General features: G+C 35.6%; 2 long non-coding RNA genes across 2 annotated transcripts; one reads left to right on the forward strand and one right to left on the reverse strand.

The window, feature by feature from the left end:
* Positions 1-1,269: 1,269 nt before the first annotated feature.
* LOC120271976 lies at positions 1,270-3,699 on the reverse strand. Its single transcript, XR_005540102.1, has 3 exons — positions 3,429-3,699; positions 2,041-2,101; positions 1,270-1,476 (listed from the first exon to the last, which is right to left on the reverse strand). It is a non-coding gene; the product is annotated as an uncharacterized LOC120271976 (long non-coding RNA).
* Positions 3,700-18,475: 14,776 nt separating this feature from the next.
* On the forward strand, positions 18,476-19,473 carry LOC120272398. The gene is made up of 2 exons (XR_005540183.1): positions 18,476-18,696; positions 19,122-19,473. It is a non-coding gene; the product is annotated as an uncharacterized LOC120272398 (long non-coding RNA).
* The last annotated feature ends 898 nt before the right edge of the window (positions 19,474-20,371 follow it).

The following is a 20,371-nucleotide window of genomic DNA, read 5'->3' on the forward strand; positions in this document are numbered from 1 at the left end:
AATAAAATATTTAAAATCTTGAGTATTTTTAAATACATTATTAACTTAAAATTATAATATTTTCTAATGTATTTAGTAAGAAATAATTAATTTAAATTTTTTAAATTAATAAAACACTTTTTACTCCAACAAAATTTTAAAAAAAATCTTTTAATTATAAATTTTTATAAATCTTCGTGTTAACAATATATTTTAATGAAAGAAAACTAAATTATGATAAAATAATCATTGTGACATAATATTAAACAACGGTAAAATAAACATTATAATTTAATTTTTAAACTTTATTATTTATATTTTTAATTTTTTTTATAGAGAAATTTCGTATAAAAAAAATTTCTTCAATTTCCACAATCCCAGGTCCCTTTTAATCAAATATATGATTTTTCAAGAGATTTAATTTAATCTTACATTTACTAATATCAGATTTTGAAAACATTATCAAAACATTAAATAATAAGTATTTAATAAAAATAGATTAATAATAATAAAAGTTTTTAATTATTGCAATTATTTTAAATATTTTTTAAATTTTAAAAATTATATTTGATTTTTAAAAAAAATAAAAAATGGTGGCCAATATGAATTGAACTCAAGACCTCACCACCATTATTGATCAGGCCGGTTACGGTATCACGAGCAATATCATTAAAGTAATAGGAAGTCTTGTAGCGCTGTCTTTGTCTGAGTTCGTGTTTTGTGGTGCAAAACGAAATTAGGGAGTAGGGACCAATAATGTAATGACCAACGACAACCCAATATATTACATGAAGGCAAAATGTAATTATTTGAATTTAATTTCATTTAAAAGTTTATATCATGAGACCTACGTTTACATATTTCGATTTATACTTGCCAAGAAAACCCATGCGTGGCGGTTGGATGGATGGCAAAGTGTACCTTGTGTCGTGGGAGTGCATAATGGGGACATTATTGGCACGAGGTGTCATGTGTCCATGAATGCATGAATTCTCCATCAAGTGTCTTATCATGTTGAAATCTCTCACATGTTCAATTGCAAGAGAATGTCACGTGAAGGGTGGGGCATATGATTAATTATGAGCATTTCACACCACATAAATTGATGATTTTTGTGACTGGGTTGCCCTTATTTATCTTCAAGTTATATGTTCTGTCACGCCCCAGCCCCACAGCCAGGCCCGCTGACAGATCGGCCGCATCCAGTGGGACTGGGCCCCACTGGGTGCAAGATCTCAGATTTGACCTGGTCAGAGTCAACCCTAACAAGCAGATATGAACAGTAATACAGAAGCACGAATATGATACTGAAAACTGAAATACTACAAGTACGGGCTTTAGCAGCCCTACAGAATACAAATACAACCCAACAGTTTGCAAAACACAAATACAGTCAGCATACAAGCCTTACACTCACAAAAGGGATAATACAGCGATACTGACAGAAGCAGACAATATGACTCCCAGACAACCCCTGATCCTAGACTTGATCTTCTCCTGCGAGAACAGAATTCACAGAGTGTATGAGCCACAAGGGCCCAGTAGGATCGCAGAAACACAGATAAACCATGTATTGCAGAATAAAAGATCATAATTCATACAGAATGCAGAAAATATGCAGAATACAGAAATAATCCCAAAAATACGGAAAACATGCAAAAACAACCATGTACATCTCCCTGGCTAATAACAGAAATCGACAGCACGAGGCTGGATCATCGACTGTGAAGTCGGGACAGAACAGAACAGAATATCAACAGCCAAAGCCGGATCTTCGACCGCAGTCGGGGGTAGCGCTACTACAGAAAACATGTGCACTTGGCTAGGACTTACTCCTCCTAGCTGGGCGAGCCAGGAATGGAGATGTACTAAAAACCGCAGAAGTACGAAATACATACAGAGAAAATACTGAATAAATAGAACAAATAAATAAATAAATAAATGAATAAATAGATGACAAGTAAGTAAATAAATAATTAAATAAAATTACAAAAAAATAAAGAAATAACTTAAATACATAATAATTATCATAAATACGGCATTGCGGGTGCGAGAGCCTACCTTGCTCCGAGCTACAGAGTCGGGTTCACCAAGTCCCGCGAACTAGGGCTCGCTACAAAATCTAACCAACAAAAGTTTTACTTAGAATTAAGTCTTGGCCCGGGCCTACTACAACCATGGCCCCGGAGGAAGAATTTACAATCATTGCAGGATCAGTCAAGCACAGTCAAATACCTATATCTATAAATAATAACCTGATATGCAAGGTTCAAGGATGGAAATTAAAATTCCAACTATCAAATATACAACTGAAAGTACATGACTATATAAATATTCACATAAGTGACATAATCATAAAGCGTGTTATCCATGCTTCTGGAAGCCACACACAAGTTCACAGAACCTATTGTTGAAGATATTTAAGCAAATAGAAATTTTAGAAAGCATGCTTACAAGTGCTTGTAAAGACTAGGTCTAGATGTTAAGCTAACACCAACAATGATCTACAACAAGGCATTTAGGGTCTAGAAGGTTTTAGATGATTAAAATATTAAAAGTCATGATCTCATGCAAAACCAAACTCACATGATGTCCAGCTTTAAACACAATTAAAGTTAAATTAAGGACAACCTATAGATGATTAAACCAACACAAAGCCAAACAACCCCAAGTTTAGACAAAGAGGATTCCAAACAAACTAAAGCATCAGGTTACTATAATCACAAATTAAATACATAAACAAAAATAATAAGCTATCAAGGCAAGATTACAAGAGGTCATGCTTAAACCAAAGTATGAATAGTATTAGCAACCTAAACCTAAAGGCTGCACACTCAAGGCTCCAAATTTACAAGCATGAAAGCTTTCCTTTAAATAGCTAAGCAAGGATCTAAAATCAACAACCAAGGTTTACTCTCACTTACAACATTCACATTGCTAAATCAAGGATTTAGATGACACGTGAACAGTAACCCAAGAACTCAACTAAATTTGCAAGCTTAACACCACCACAGGCTTACAGCCATCTACTCAAATCAAGGAGTTTGAAAACTATCAAAGCAATAGAACATTCATGCTTTTTAACAAAATATAATCATCAAAATGTTAAGGTCTCAAGCACTTCCATTTACACATACAAGATACAAATAAAAACATATACTCACAAAGCATGATTATCAAATAAAACTCTCTAAAGTTTAAGCATGTTGCAAAATAGATTAACCAAGCTAGACACAAACAACACCAGTTAAGCTTCAAGGATGCAAGAAACCAAGCTTTAAGCTTACAAGAATTACAAACAAGATAAATATTCTTCTAAACCAAAAGGTTAAGGTGTAGGTCTCATCAAGGCAAGAAAACAACACAACAACCCACAAGAACAGTCACAAACCAAGCTTAGAAGAGGGATCTAACAAGAAGCTTCATCCACAAACACCCTAGATGCTAACCTGAAGCTTGATGAAGAAAGGAACGGTGAATCTTCAGCCTCCCTTGCCGCTGCCGAACCCAAGCGCTGCGGCTCCGAGACCCTCCTCACGGCTGGCCTTTTCAGTCCGAAGCTCAAAGGAAGGTTGTTATTTAGGGGAAGAAGAAGAAGAAGAGGAAGAAGAAGAGTGCCTCTCCCACCAACCATGACAAGACCGAAGCATCACGGGGGGAAGGAGCCAGCTGGGTGAGATGCAAGGTTGCAGTGTACAGTGTCAGGAATCCCATAATGTTGTCAAACAGTCAAAGGAAAAAGAAATAGCTTTGGTCAACTTGGTCAACAAGGCCAAGGTTGCAAATATTACATGTTCAGGGTTTTGCGTTCCTTTTTTTTTTACTCTTCATATATATATATATATATATATTTATTTAATCATAAAGTGGATATATAAACTATATTATATTAATTGCTCTTGTCCAGTGAGATGTTGAGAGATGAATTTTTTTTTCACAACATTGATTAAAATTAATAACTTGTTTACCTTATTAAAAAAAATCATTTGCAATATTTTTAAATTATTAGACATTATTAAAACATAGTGTCATCCGGTCAAATTCTGTCGTTATTGCAAGATAATCACCATTGCAGTGAGTTTATAATACAATAAATTATTTTTTAAAAATAAATCTTAATCTAAAGGATATAAATCATATTAAAATTCAAGTATAAGTAAAATATAGTTTTAAAATATTAAAATATAAATATCTAATTTTAAAAAATAAAATAACATAACATATTGTGTGAGACCCATAATCAAACGTGCATGAAAAACCTCCTGATTAGAGAGGGGCACGGACTGCTTAACCAGACCCGACCCGGCAGGTCCGGGTTGGTTGGAAGTGACCCGGACCTGGCCCGACAGGTTTTTTTTTAATTATTATATTAAAATTAAAAAAACTTAATGTTATTGATGAGATTCGAACCGGGCTCCGTTGTAAAAACCTTTCACCCTCTTAACTATTCTTTCCATACTTCTTTATTGCTTGGTTGGTAAAAACAATAAAATAAATTTATATGTCTAATAGAGTTTTTTAAATAATTCTAAAAATAAAAAATAATTTTAATAAATTAGATGGAGTTGAGACAATAAAAAAAATTCAAAATAATTTTGGAAAAAAGGCCTTGCACTAAATTCATTTATTAATCTAATTAAACTGTTGCTATATTTTTTTTTAATAAATATTAGTTTTTTAATTTTTTATTGGAGTTGTTAATCACTTATTTATAACCATTGAGATCTATCTAAGCTTTACCTTTGGTCTTGAACTATGAGGTATAGCTATTTTTTATTCTCATTATGTTAATTTGTCGATGAAAAATCACTACTTTCATAGCTTTTTGTTTATGTTTTTTGTTGTTGAATTAAAACCACTTGATTCAATTAGTTAGCGATATTAAAATTAAGTTTTTTTTGTGATATGCAGAGTGGTGAGAGTTCTAATCTTTATTAAAGAAAAACAACACACAAGTGATGTCTCAACCCACACTCATGCTTTATAAAGACAAACGGCTGTGGCCTTTAAAAAAAACTAAAGCATGCTTCTAATTATTGAAATAAATTTAAATTTTCATGAAGACAATTAAGAATTTGTTAAGTCTAACATGTTATTACTTATATTAAATGTATGTTATAATTTATTGCAAACACAAAAGTATGTGTTCCAATTAATAATATCTAACAATTATATATACAACAACAATTTAATGTTGTTGGAGTTGGTTAGAACAACATATTGATTTCGAAGAGGTCACACGTTCAAAGCTCCAACCCGTCGGTTAAAGGTTAACTGACCAGGCGAATTTTTCCGGGCTAGACCAGACCAAATGTCGTTGGCATAGAGTCTTTAGTGTATATATGATCATTCACACTATATTGGTAAGTACCAGGGGTTAAATTCCACTTGTGGGATGAGGATGCGTGACACATTTTTGACAGTTGCCTTGTCTACTCCATCAAATAAAAGAACATCCTAGGCATCACTCAATGTCACAGTTATTAGATAGCTCTTGTGACTGACACATCATTCAGTCGGTCACTCATGCATGAACACATATTCCGCTAAATGAAAAACAAATATATTATTTGAATTTAATTTCATCTAAAAGCTAATTATATGGTGAGACGTACCACGCATACCTAGGTTTTAATACTTCGATTCATCGAGTAGGATGGTAAAGAGGACCATGTGACGTGGGATTGCGTGACGGGCACGTAGGTTTGTGGTACCATGCATTGAGCCTTATCCAGTGTCGTTTGATGAAATGCTCCACATGTTCAATTGCATAGTCTATAGAGGAGTGGAGCACCAGAGCATATGAACATTTTGCACCAAATTAAATAATTGTTGAGTCCCTCTTCATCACTCACTACAAGAAAAACATATTTTTATGACGGCTTATAATTACGTTACAAAACAAAGTTTTTGCGACGCTAAAAAATCTTTATCGCAAATAATTAATTTTTTGCTACCAACATAAATATCCGTCGTAACAACTATAAACTTTTGCGATCAACACATACATCCATTGCAAAAACTATTACTATTTGCGACCAACACAAATATTTGTCGCAAAAACTATAAGCTTTTGCGACAACCAAATATTGTCGTCGCAAAAACTATAAGATTTTGCGACAACTAAATGTTATCATTGCAAAAACTATAAGCGTTTGCGACAACCAAATGTTGTTGTCGCAAAAACTATAAATTCTTGTGAACACTATAAGCTTTTGCGACCATCATATAAAGTCATTGCTAAAACTTTGGGTTTTTACAACAACTAAATGCTGGCGTTGCAAAAACTATAAGCTTTTGTGACCAACATAGATATTCGCTAAAACTATGGGCTTTTACGACAACTAAATACCATCGTCGCAAAAACTATAAGCTTTTGGGACTAGCGCAAATAAAATTGCAAAAATTATAACTATTTGCTTCAAACAAAAATACTCGTCACAAAAGCTATAAACTTTTATGACCAATTTATACTCTTAACATAAACTTTTATGCCATGAAAATTATTGATTTTTTTTTTACTAATGTGCATTTTGTTGGAGTGCTTCATGCTTAAAAATCTACTCACAAATCAAAAAAAAAAAAAAAATGTAACTTCACAATAATATTAAGTTTTATGACATATGGAATTACTAAATTAATTTTGACAATTATTTTTAAACTCATTATGAATAAAAAAATAAATAAATTTTGAGTTCAATACTTCAATGCTCAATTTGTTTTTAATAGTTGTTAAAAATGATTTCAATGATTTGTGAAAATAGACTCAATAAATACTAATGATGAGCAAATGATTACTATGCTACTTGTATATTAATCATGCTACTTGTATATTAATCATGGAATTCAAACCTATTATTCTATTTGTCAATGTGATAAAATCATAAAAATAATGTATTTTTTTTATTTTCTTAATATTTTAGTTTACTTTCAATACATCCAAATCTTTTACATGATTAATACTATATATGATTAATTTTTTAAGTCTTTAATCAGCATGTGTTAAATGTAATTAATTAATTAATTAATTAAAAAGTCAAATCTTGATAACTATGACACTCACTTTAATAAAATATCATTAATATTATAAAAACCTAGCAGCCCATTTTTACCCCATTGCTATTGTACGTGTCATGTGCATGCCAAAATTTATGCTACCTAAGTTGACAAATTTTTTTTTAAAATTTTTAAAATTTTTAATATTATATAATTTATTTTAAAAAGCGCTTAACAAATAGCAACTACATTCCACATAAATTCTTCTTTTATTTCTCTGTACATTAAAAAAAAAAACACCAAATTTCTACTTCCAGAAAAAACCAAAATTATTTTATTTTTTAAAATAAACATTTCCCAAAAAAATTATTTTATTAATAAACATTTCCTAACAAAAATAAAACCAAATTTCTAGTCCCAGAAAAAAACCAAATTTCCGAAAAAAAAACATTTTCCAAATAATTTTTTTCATATTTTTTCATAATTCCATATATATATATATAACACATCAAAAACCCCAATAATGAAAACCCTTCTTCTTCTCCATCTCCACCCACTCACCACCACCAACCTTCTCATCGGAAAACCTAATTAGGCTTTGCTTGGATGAAGGTTTTGGGAGGTTTTGTAAAGTAAAGTAAGGTAAAGTAATGGGAGGTAAAGGGAGGTTTTTAAACCCTTCCTTGCTTGGGGCAAGGTAAGGTAAATGGAGGTTATGAAACCTTGTTGTGTTTGGTTTGAAGGTAATTGGAGGTAAGGTTTTATAGCAATATTACTAAATTACCCTCTATGTTGAAAGACAAAAATTGTAAATTCATTTACAATTAAATGAAACTTACATGATTCTCTCCTTGTTTACATAAATATCTCCATTGATTATTGCTATATTAATTAATATTATTATATCAATTAATATTCTTTTATAGTTTAAAATTAATTAATATTGGTAGAGACTCTTCACAATTATATGTTGTTCATGAATGCTTCACTATTAAAAGGTGTATCATATATACCAAAAAATTTTAATGTTTCATTTACAATTTTTTTTTTACAGCACTACATGACAACAAGGTAAAGAGAAACAAACATCTCATTCTCCACAATTATAAAAAATAAATAAATAAATAAATAAATAAAAATTCTTAATATTGCATTCTCCATCCCAAACCCTTCTTAATATCTCATTCAACATGAGTACGGAAATATATTTACTGAAATAAATGGCATTGAGGAAAAAAATCTCAATATTTATAAATATTTTTAATATTTCTTTCTCCATCCCAAACCTTTCCTATTTCATCAACAACAATCAAAGAAACAAGAAACAACATAATACTAAAACAACATAATACAATAACATCAACAACAACAAGAAACAACAAACATCAAAAACAATAATCAAAGAAGTTCCAATAACCACATGCATCATCATCATCATCCTCCCAAACATTAAACACATAATACTCAAAACATTGAAACTCCCATACATGTCCCAAACATTAAACACATAATACGCAAAACACATAATACTCAAAAACAACATGTCCCATACATGATAACAAAAACAATAACAAAGAAAGAAAGAAACTAAACATAATACCCAAAACAATGAAACACTAGTTCTTCATCATTCATCATCATCATCATCTCCAAGATCCATAAGCATGAAGCAAACTCCCATGTTGTTTACCCATTCAGTCCTGTTACAAATAATGAAGATTATAAGTAGTAACATGAATGATATTGAGATATACACAAAATATTCCACCAATGTTTAATAATTTACCTTTCATTTTTTTCAATCGCGTGATTCTTGATCATAACCCATTGAAGTCAACAACAAAGACTTACGATGTTCATCCGGACATCCCATTATAGCTTCCAACATCTTAGGATCCTTCATGAGAAACAAATAAGCTTGGTTTAGAAAAGGTTGTGAGAACCCTAAATTTAGTAGTGTAGCCCACACATCAGATGCTTTAATTGGATCCGGGTTTTGACCAAGTTTATTCAAAATTTGCGTGGTCACACCCAACACTGAGTTAGATACTTGGACTATTGCAGTTGTTGATTGAACAATCGCATTCGATACTGAGTCCATCCCCGTAGATAACACAGTAACATCATCACGACTATTGGACCTTTTAGCCTTCTTGGACTTGGAAGACATTGGCGCTTCGGGAGATGCTTCCTCTGCAAATTCAGGTTCATTCTCTCCCAAATTTTCTAAGTTTGCTGTGTTTTGGGAAACCATGAAGTCAATGTCATCAATTGTGTTCCCTGAATGAGGTCCACCATATGTATTCGTTGAATTTTGAGCTCTTCTTTGTCTCATTTCTGATGCAGTCTCAGCATGTTGTCCAGTTGCTCTGTCTTGTCCATAGAGTTGAATTAACTTGTCATAATTTCTGATACTTTTATTCATCCACTCAGCAGCTTCTGGTTTGGCCTATATATAGAGCAATGGTAAGAAGATTACATCTTATAATATGAATATTAACTTTCATTACTCGTACTAAAAAATTAAATAAAAACAAAAAACTTACTTCAATTAAGTGTTGCCATACTTCAGGCTCAGCTTCCCACATCTCCTTTGTTGGATTCCAAGCGAATCCACTCATCCCATTCTTGAATACATCATAGCATTTGGTAAACGCTCTTTTCATATTTTTCATGCGGTTTTGAGCCCTTTCCTTATCTATTGGTTTATCTGGAAATTTTCCCTTCAATTCATTGACAATGTTTTCTAATGCATGTGTCGTGAAGGTGCCACCAATTCTATTTCCCATTGTTTGTTGATGCAAATATGCATCAACTAAAGCATCATCCATATTAAAATTCCATAGACACATGGCATTCCCATCAGTAGCATTTGTGTTAGTCTTTCTCCTTGGCATACCTTAAATACAACAAAAACATAAAAAATAAGATTAACAATGACAATGTGTATATCTATATATATACACACATATAACCCATAAGTAGGAGTTAAAAAATAAGAGGAAAACATGGAAACTATACATTTTAACATAAAAGGTCATACATTACGTAAAATACCATACATTAAATAAAAATTTACCATTAGATGATACCATAACAAAAGTAAAACATTCAATAAGACAAACATGAACTTGTGCCACATAATGCAAATTACTCATTATAATTGAGCCACATTTCAGCTGCTATAACATCTCCAATAAGCTCTCATGCCATTGTTTCTTCATTGTTTTCCCGACTAACATGATGTTCATCTTCTGTGCCATCCACAAGTTCACTATCAACTTGTGCTACTATTGGATCATCAGGGTCCGCACACATTAAATAATTGTGTAAGATACAACATGCAAAAATAATTTTTTTTTTTTTGTGTTTCCAAGCCGTAATGAGGCTCTGTAGAGCTCCCAATTATAGGGAAACGTTTTTTAACAACACCAAATGCTCTTTCAATAGCATTGCGCAAAGACGCATGTCGAAGATTAAACAGTTCACGTGGATTTCATGGTGGATTCCTTGAATATTCTTTCAAATGATATCTTTCCCCCCGATATGGTGTAATAAGTCCACGTCTCAACATGAAGCCGGCATCAACTAGATAATATTTCCCTGAACATTAATTTCAAACTTTATTATACACTATATATGTATATCGTGTTTAATTTAATATTATATCAGGCACATAAGTACCTTCGGGAATTTTAAGAGAACATGTTCTAGATAAGGCGTTCTTGATAATTCTCGAATCAGACGCTGTACCTTCCCATCCAGGTAACACATACGTAAACTTTAAATCAAATGTGCATGCGGCCAAAACATTTTGTGTTGGATAATCTTTTCTCCCACGATACTTGGGAGCTTTTGTACTAGAGACCTTTACACGGATATGTGTTCCATCAATAGCACTGACACAATCCTGTAAAATAATTTTGCATTTTCATTCTCAACGTAGACGCATTTTAACATTAAATTATAATTCAAAATATAACTTATTACCTTGAAGTATGGATAAAATCTAGTACTGTTGAATATTTCTGACTCAACCATACTTTGGGAGAGAGTCAAAGTCTCAACCTCCCACATAGGAGCTAAACGATTTACTTTTTAGCTATTGGGTGGTTGGTTAATTCCTTTTATTTTATTTTAAAAAAAAACCGCCTAAAGTTTTATATGTTCACATAAGATACGTGTGGTATGTGCTCAAACTCAACTATTTTATGTGGCATTGATGTTAAAAAGGTGCAAGACAGCCAACTGGGCAAGTATTTTGCAGTTGCATTGATTAACACTCAAAAGTTCTGGGCATTCAAATCAGTAAGAAGTGTGGTGGGGCACATGAGCATTTTGCACCACATAATTGAAGATCTTTATGACCGAGTTCCCCTCATTTCTTGATGCGGACCTGATTGATGAGCTAGCTTGCACCTACCTGGACAAGTGGGATGCGATGACATAGGTGGGGTTATTTTCGTAATTTTTCTAAAGAGGTAATTTTGGTGATCAGAGGACCCCATTAGATGGAAAACAAGTCAACAAGCAAAAGTCGCAGTTTGCTGTGCAAACTCGTGAGTCACACCCTTTTTTGGCCAAATTCCATCATCTGGGCCTCGAAAACAGCAATTTTGCCGTTTATGGAAATATTTCCTCTATCGATATCTTGGGCTGAAGATCTCTGATTGAGACGCCGTTTTTGGCATTCGCTATGTTTGGTTTTTAATTTTTATTCTATGGTGTCAATCGCGAATTTTCTATTTTTGGAAAATTTTTGATTTATTTCTCTTTTAGTGTTTCTTGTTAGTCTATTTATTTGTAAGCCTTCGGGCTATGAAGGCAGCTTGAATTTGAAATAAAAATCAAGGTTGTCAGACCCGGCCCGGACAATGACCCGGCTAAGCCCAGGGGTCAGGGGTCAATGGGTTCAACCGGATCGAACCGGGGTTGAACCGGGGTCAATAATTAAATATAAAAAAATATTATAATAATTAATAATGAGCAAATATAATATTAAACCCATAATTATATTATAAAAACCTACTCAAATTTGATATTTAAATTAATAAATGACCTTATATTTTATTTTTAAATGTTAATTTTTGTTGGTATGTTTATGATATATATATATTGTAATTCTATTTATTGATTATAAATTATAAATTAATATTAATAAATATACACGATTTTGTGGTTTCTAATGAGAAAATAATAATAAATTATTAAATATTGTAAAAAAAAAATTAAACATTGTGACCCGATTGACCCGGCCTGGTCAACCCGATTGACCCGGCCGGGTCACCGGGTTAACACCGGATTTTTTAATACCCGGGTCAATGGGGTATACCCGGGCCGGCCACATGGCCGGTTTCCGGTTTTTCCGGTTGAACCGGCCGGGCCGGTCCGGGTCTGACAACCTTGATAAAAATTGATATGTTTCTTCCTCTAAATTCCTGGGTATTCTTAGACTAAACAGGATTTAGGTTTTTTTCATTTCGTTGTTGACTTGGGTATTCATAGACTAAACAAGTCCTCAACTATATCCCACTGAGATACGCACTGAGATTCCTGAATTCCATGGAGGCCTACAACTAGAAGAGTTCCTCGATTGATTGATGATTGTGGAGGAGATCTTGGAATTCAAAGGCGTGCCAGAAGACAAGCGCGTGCCTTTGGTGGCTACTAGGCTTCGGAGTAGAGCCACGGCATGGTGGCAGCAACTGAAGTTGACTCGAAATCGGTTGGGAAAGCCGAAGATCTGTACCTGGGAGAAGATGAAGAAGCATTTGCGCACGCAATTCCTTCCTTATAACTTCCAGAGACTGATGTATCAAAGGCTGCAAAACTTGAGGCAGGGTACCAAGTCGGTTGATGATTACACTACGGAGTTTTACCAACTTGTAGCCCGAAACGAGATCCAGGAGACGGAGGATCAGTTGGTGGCGCGTTATATTGGAGGGTTGAGGATGCAGATTCAGGATACTGTTAATATGTTTGATCCTGTTTCTGTTTCTATAGCACATCAGAGGGCGCTACAGGTGGAGAAGCAAGGAAGGCGTAATCCTAGTATTTCTAGGATGCATAGCAGTGGTGCTAGCAACAGCAATTCCCCTAATGGCGTGAGTCGTGCTGAAGCAAGCAGTGTGCGGGTGCCTGCCCAGCCCGGAAAAACAGGCAGCTGCACGTTTCGGTGTTTTGGCTGTGGAGAATCGGGCCATCGGCTATCTGAATGAAAGAAGTCCGCCGGCAAAAAGGTCCTTCTCGTTGAAGCAGGAGATTTTGAAGAGGAAGATGAAGAGGTGGCAATGGAAGAGCAACCCGATGATTAGGAAGTTATCGGAGGAGATGTGGGTACTGCATTGGTTGTGAGGCGATCTTGCCTAACACTCCGGGTCACTGAGGAAGATTGGTTGCGGACCAACATCTTTCAGTCTATCTGTACTATCTCTGGTAAGGTATGTCGCTTTGTGATTGATGCAGGAAGCTGTGAGAACATTGTCTCTGCAACAGTCATTCAAAAATTGGGAATCGTGACTGAGGAGCATCCTAGGCCTTACAAGCTTGCATGACTCAAGAAAGGAGGTGAGGTGACCGTGTCTCAGAGTGCTTTGATCTCCTTTTCTATTGGATCAAAGTACAAGGACACAATTTGGTGTGATGTGGTTGATATGGATGCGTGTCATCTGCTGTTTGGGCGGCCGTGGCAATACAATAGGAGCGTTGTGCATAATGTGAGAACTAACACTTACAGTTTTACCAAGGATGGAGTCAAGATTGTGTTACTACCTAGTAGGGACACCACCCACACCAGCCCAACTAGGGACAGTACCAATCTATTGACCTTGGCAAAGTTCGAGGAGGAGATTTTACAGTCAGATGTGGTGTTGGGAGTTTCAGTGGAGGAAGCTATTCCACATATTGCAAAACCAATTATGGACGAGTTCAAGGATGTGTTTCCTGATGAACTACCCGATGAACTGCCACCATTGCGAGATATCCAGCATCAGATTGATTTAGAGCCCAGCGCGGCTCTTCCAAATTGGCCCCACTATCGGATGAGCCCAACAGAACATGAAGAACTGCGGCGACAAGTAGAAGAATTATTGGCCAAAGGGCATATTCGAGAAAGTTTGAGCCCTTGCGAGGTTCCAGCCCTTTTGACGCCAAAGAAGGATGGTTCCTGGCGAATGTGTGTAGACAGCCGCGCCATCAATAAGATTACGGTCAGGTATAGATTCCCCATTCCCCGCCTTGATGACTTGCTTGACCAACTGAGCGTGGCGGCCATGTTTACCAAGCTGGACTTGAAGAGCGGATACCACCAAATCCGAGTAAGGCCTGGAGATGAGTGGAAGACGGCGTTCAAAACACGTGAAGGGCTCTATGAATGGCTCGTGATGCCTTTTGGGCTATCCAACACTCCCATTACCTTCATGCGGTTGATGAACCAGGTTTTGAGGCCATTTATTGGCAAATGTGTTGTTATATATTTTGATGATATTTTAATTGATAGTGCTAACCCCAAGGACCATCTGGAGCATTTGCGGGAAGTTCTTGAAGTTCTTCGCAGGGAGAGGTTCTTCGCCGCAACCAAGAAGTGCGTCTTTATGACATCGAGGGTATCATTCCTTGGCTATGTCATTTCTGGAGAAGGCCTGCAGGTGGATGAATCCAAGGTGGAAGCAGTGAGGCATTGGCCACGACCCATCACCATCACGGAGGTTCATAGCTTTCATGGACTGGCATCATTTTACAGGCGATTCATTCCTCACTTCAGCAGTATCATGGCCCCATTGACGGACTGCATGAAAGGCGGGAGACTTCTATGGACTCAGGAGGCGGAAAAGGCGTTCGAGGTGATCAAGTTATGCCTTTCTTCGGCCCCAATTTTGGTGTTACCAGATTTTCACCAACCTTTCGAATATCATTCATATGCCTCCAAGGTAGGGATTAGAGCGGTCTTGAGTCAGAACAACAGACCCATCGCCTATTTCAGCGAGAAGTTATCAGGTGCTAGGATGCGGTATAGCACATATGATGTGGAGTTCTACGCCATTGTGCAGGCTGTCAGGCATTGGCGCCACTATCTTTTCCACAGGGAGTTTATTCTATACACTGATCATGAGGCGCTGAAGCATCTACATCGGCAAGATAAGGTGTCCGCACGGCATGCTTCATGGGTGGCCTATTTGGAGCGTTTTACTTTCGTGGTGAAGCACAAATCGGGGGTGACCAATAAAGTAGCCGACGCACTAAGCAGGAGGAAGGCTCTTTTGACCAGGATGCATGTTGAGGTACCCAGATTTGACTCTTTCAGTAACTTACTTGCTTCTGATCCCTATTTTTATGGTGTTCTGGCAAGAGTCAAACGTGGGGAGGAGACTGAATTCTTGCTCCATGACGGGTTCTTGTTCAAAGGGAATCAACTGTGCATCCTTGGTTGTAGTTTGCGGGCCCTCATCATCAAAGAACTACATGGGGAAGGTCATGTCGGGCGGGACAGAACCTTGCACTTGGTTCAAACCTCCTACTTCTGGCCGACTATTCGTAAGGAGGTAGAACGCTTTGTGCAGAGGTGTCAGATCTGCAAAGTATCTAAGGGCGCGACCACCAATGTGGGGTTGTACATGCCACTTCCGATTCCTTCTCAACCTTGGACAGATGTCAGCATGGATTTTGTGATGGGACTACCCCGGACACAGCGAGGTAATGATTCCATCTTCGTGGTTGTTGACTGTTTCTCTAAGATGGTTCATTTTATCCCTTGCAAGAAGACCACAGATGCGGTGAACGTGGCTCAACTCTTCTTCCGCGAGATTTATCGTTTGCATGGTCTTCCTACCTCTATTGTGTCTGATAGGGACACTCGTTTCCTGAGTAACTTCTGGCGAAGTTTGTGGAAGATGGTGAACACCAAGTTAAATTTTAGCAATGCCTACCACCCCCAGATGGATGGTCAGACGGAAGTCATCAACAAATCCCTGGGAAACTTGCTGAGATGTCTAGCTGGGGAGCATGTGAAGAGTTGGGACTAGAAACTGTACCAAGTTGAGTTTGCCCACAATCACGCAGTCAACCGCAGCACAGGCTTCAGCCCCTTCTAGGTGGTGTACTCTTCTTGTCCCAAGGGACCTCTAGACCTACTTCCAGTACCAAGCATGACCAGACTACATGGGAAAGCGGAAGATTTTGTGGGAGGATTGCAGGAACTTCACAAGAAGGTGCAGGCCAACTTGGAACAAGCTGCGGAAAAATGCGAAGAAAAATGCGGATAAAAGGCGTAGGCATGTGGAATTTGAAGTCGGTGATTATGTGTGGGCCATCCTGACTAAAGAAAGGTTCTCTGTGGGGGAGTACAATAAACTGTCAGCCAAGAAGATTGGACCGCTGGAAATTATTGAGAAGATCAACCCTAACGCTTACCGACTTAAGTTACCAAGTCATGTTCGAACCGCTGACGTATTTAATGTTAAACATTTGGTGCCTTACCATGGTGACTCCTCAGATGATGATAATTCGGGGGCGAATTCTAATCAACCTAGGGGGAATGATGCGGACCTGATTGATGAGCTAGCTTGCGCCTACCTGGACAAGTGGAATGCGATGACCTAGGCGGGGTCATTTTCGTAATTTTTCTAAAGAGGTAATTTTGGTGATCAGAGAACCCCATTAGATGGAAAACAGGTCAACCAGCAAAAGTCACAGTTTGCTACGCAAACTCGTGTGTCACACCCTTTTTCGGCCAAATTCCATCATCTGGTCCTCGAAAACATCAATTTTGCCATGTATGGAAAGATTTCCTCTATCGATATCTTGGGCTGAAGATCTCTGATTGAGACGCCGTTTTTGGCATTCGCTATGTTTGGATTTTAATTTTTATTCTATGGTGTCAATTACGAATTTTCTATTTTTGGAAAATTTTCGATTTATTTCTCTTTTAGTGTTTCTTGTTAGTCTATTTATTTGTAAGCCTTCGGGCTATGAAGGCAGCTTGAATTTGAAATAAAAATTGATATGTTTCTTCCTCTAAATTCCTGGGTATTCTTAGAATAAACAGGATTTAGGTTTTTCATTTCGTTGTTGACTTTGGTATTCATAGACTAAACAAGTCCTCAACAATATCCTGTTGCGTCAGTCTTCTATATATGTTTAGGGTTTGGAGTCATTCTTCTTCACTCTTAATACTATTGTCTGAGCTAGGTTTTCACTTTGTGTTGTTGAAACTCGAATATGGTTCTCAAGTATCTATTTTCACTAACATCCTTTGTATATATTATTTAATTTATATATATGTGTACGGTTGGTTATATATATATATATATGCCTGTCAAGCTAAGGTTTTGGTTGTGTTAATTGATTGCAGGTCTAATCTTTGCAGTGTTATGCATGCACAGATGCTCCCTGGGAAGAGTTTAGGGTTTAATCACTCTGCCTCACTGGTGATCATATCTTGATTAAGCCCTATATAAATAATTCTGTCTGTTTCTTATATTTTGTTGAAACTTTTTCTGCGTGTGTATGTGTATTATGAACTCGGAAGGCAAGATTATTACCGCAGTTGTAGCTCATTCATATTCTTGTTATGCAGATTTTCAGTAATCTGAGCTTCAGAAACAATGCGTCGACATCCCTGCCCTGTTTATCTTTGAGGAAAGAAAAACAACAATACTCCAATTATAACCACAATGTTATCCGCATGTCTGGACGCCGAGCTACAAAACTGAATGCTGCAGTCATCCCTTTAGAAGCTGCGGAGGTTAGATCAGAAGTACCTGTGAAAGTTGACAAGATTTACACAACAACAGTTGTCTCAGTGGAGACTCTTGTTGGCCCCAAAGGCGAAATCGGAGAGGTCTGCCATATTGTGCTTGATCACGGTGGCAGTTTTAGTTTCAAGGAAGGCCAATATCTTTTAGTACATTTTCAATCGGTGGGGATCGAGCATGTTTAAGTGCATGCATTTTCACATTTTGTGATTTAATTCTTAGTGTTTTTCTCTACTAATTATATATTATTCCTGCAGATCAAACGCTATTTCTCGATTGCATCATGTAGCCGTGGAGATATTTTTGATGACAAGACACTCAGTCTATGCGTTTGTCATGCCGAACTGTCGCCAAACAGTGTCAGTAACTACCTCTGTAATGTTAAAGCTGGAGACACAGTTGAAATTTCAGGTTTGAAAATAAATTATTCTAAATTAACTTTATATTTAATTACAAGACTTTAATTGTTTTAAATTTAATTTGACGGAGATATATAATCTAAATATTATCAACGCCAACAATATATAAAAGCATTCAATTAATTCATGTGTGCGCTATATATATTATGAAAGTGATGCATGATTAATTTGTTAAAATTGGGTGTGTGTGTGTTTTTTAACCAATATGTTTGATTATGTCTTTGTCTCACATCTTTCCCATTTTAAATTTCCACAACTCTTTTAATTACTTGTGACAAAATTTGTTTAATTTTGTCATGCGTTTTTATTACAGGTCCTTTTGGTGGACAAATGGTATTTGACAAAGAAAGGAAAATGTATTCTAAACATATCATGGTTGCAACGGCAACTGGTGTTGCCCCTTTCCGCAGTAATATCCAAGGCATATTTTTATCTAAAATACTAGGAAATACTGATAATATCTGGTTGATCTCCGGGGCTGACAACTATAACAGTCTTTTATACGACAAGGAATTCATTCAAGTTCAAAATAACAATATTGATCGCTTCAAGTACTTTAAAGATACGCTAATTAATACTCCTTTGGGTCTTATTTATATATTTTTTTAAGAATTTTTTTTTTTATGTGTATGTTTAAAACTTGTGAAACATTAAATGATTTTTTTAAAATTATATTTTTAATGTTTAATGTATTTTTTGCACTTTCAAAAGGGAAAAATATTTTTTGGGAAAAGCAAAACATCATTTTGAGAGGGAGAGATAATTAAAGATAATAATTAAAATAATGAGAGAAACTAATGGAATATTGATGGATTTTTAATACGAATATGAAAAATTATATAATTTTTTTATAAATTTGAAATTATTAATTAATTTGAATCTATTATTATTTCTACTCATATAAATTAGTTAAAATGGACATATAAATAACACATTTAAATCATTGTAAATGTTAATGATGATTGAAATGCTGCAGATATCAGAGGGCCTTGAATAACTCTGTGGATGATGTCATCTACCAAAGCGGCGATGAAATTTTCAAACTTTTGGAAACTGGTGCATATATATATATATCGCTGGATCAAATACCATGCTACCTGGAATTAAGGCAACATTCGCCAAGATTGCTCAAGAAAGAGGTGTGGATTGGGATGAAATGCTAAGAGAGCTGCAGAGCACTAATCACTGGCGTGTTGAAGTTTACTAGCTAGCTAGATAACTTAAATCCAATGGTTTTATGTTAAAATTGGTGGCAGTGACATTTAGTATTATTAATGTCTTTTTATCTAATATTGTTTAAATAATAAATGCCATCTACATCCGCCTGATTTGCAAAGTCTTGTCATAATATTAATAACTTGGTATTAGGGGTGCACAAAAAAAAAAACATGATTTGATGATAGATTCAGTATCTAATTTTTAAATCCGAATTTTGTTGGTATCCCATTCGGATGTTTAGGATGAAAATTGGATAGGATCCGGGAGCGGAGAAAATAAAAAATGTATATCCGAATCCAATATGGTTTTTAATATATTCTTATATGTATATATATTGATGAATTCAAATTTTATTTGGACTAAAAGTAAAAAATCCAAATTTATAATCTAATCTTTTAAGAGTTATATATACATTAATAAATTAAATTTTACAAAGGTTAAAAAAAAGAAAAAATTACTGTTTACCCCTCATGAATTTCAAATCTTCCCAAACAACACCTCTAAGTTATGAACATCCCAGACAGTCCTTCTTTTTGGTTTCACTTCATTTTTACCCCTTGTAGCTCACATAGTCTAGCTTTGTTTGAGTGAATTCCAGCCTTACCCTTGGCAGTAGTGGAAAAAGAATTGTCCAATCACATCATCTATTTAAAAATTGTACTTTGAACCATTTTTCATCTTGGACTCTAGGAGTTTTATTGTTCCCCACTTTGTGTTTTGGAATTTTTCATCCCATTTGGTGTCGTTTTTTTGGTCCCCCTATAAGGTGTCTTGGCATTTTTCCATTTTCATCCTTTTGGCCATTTGTGTGACCTTGGGGACCATCTCTTCCTTGCCAAGTTAACACCATGGAATCACACATGTAAGTTTGCATAACAAAAGACAACCAAAGAAAGGATCTCATTGAACACTATATTCTCGTTTTATGTTGCGTTCAGATCATGCACAATCTCATTGTTGATCTTTTTCATCCCTTCCCAACTTGTCTCCCTACTTAGAGCATGACCC

The sequence above is a fragment of the Dioscorea cayenensis genome, chromosome 11, assembly GCF_009730915.1.
Source record: "Dioscorea cayenensis subsp. rotundata cultivar TDr96_F1 chromosome 11, TDr96_F1_v2_PseudoChromosome.rev07_lg8_w22 25.fasta, whole genome shotgun sequence".
Taxonomy (NCBI): Eukaryota; Viridiplantae; Streptophyta; class Magnoliopsida; order Dioscoreales; family Dioscoreaceae; genus Dioscorea; species Dioscorea cayenensis.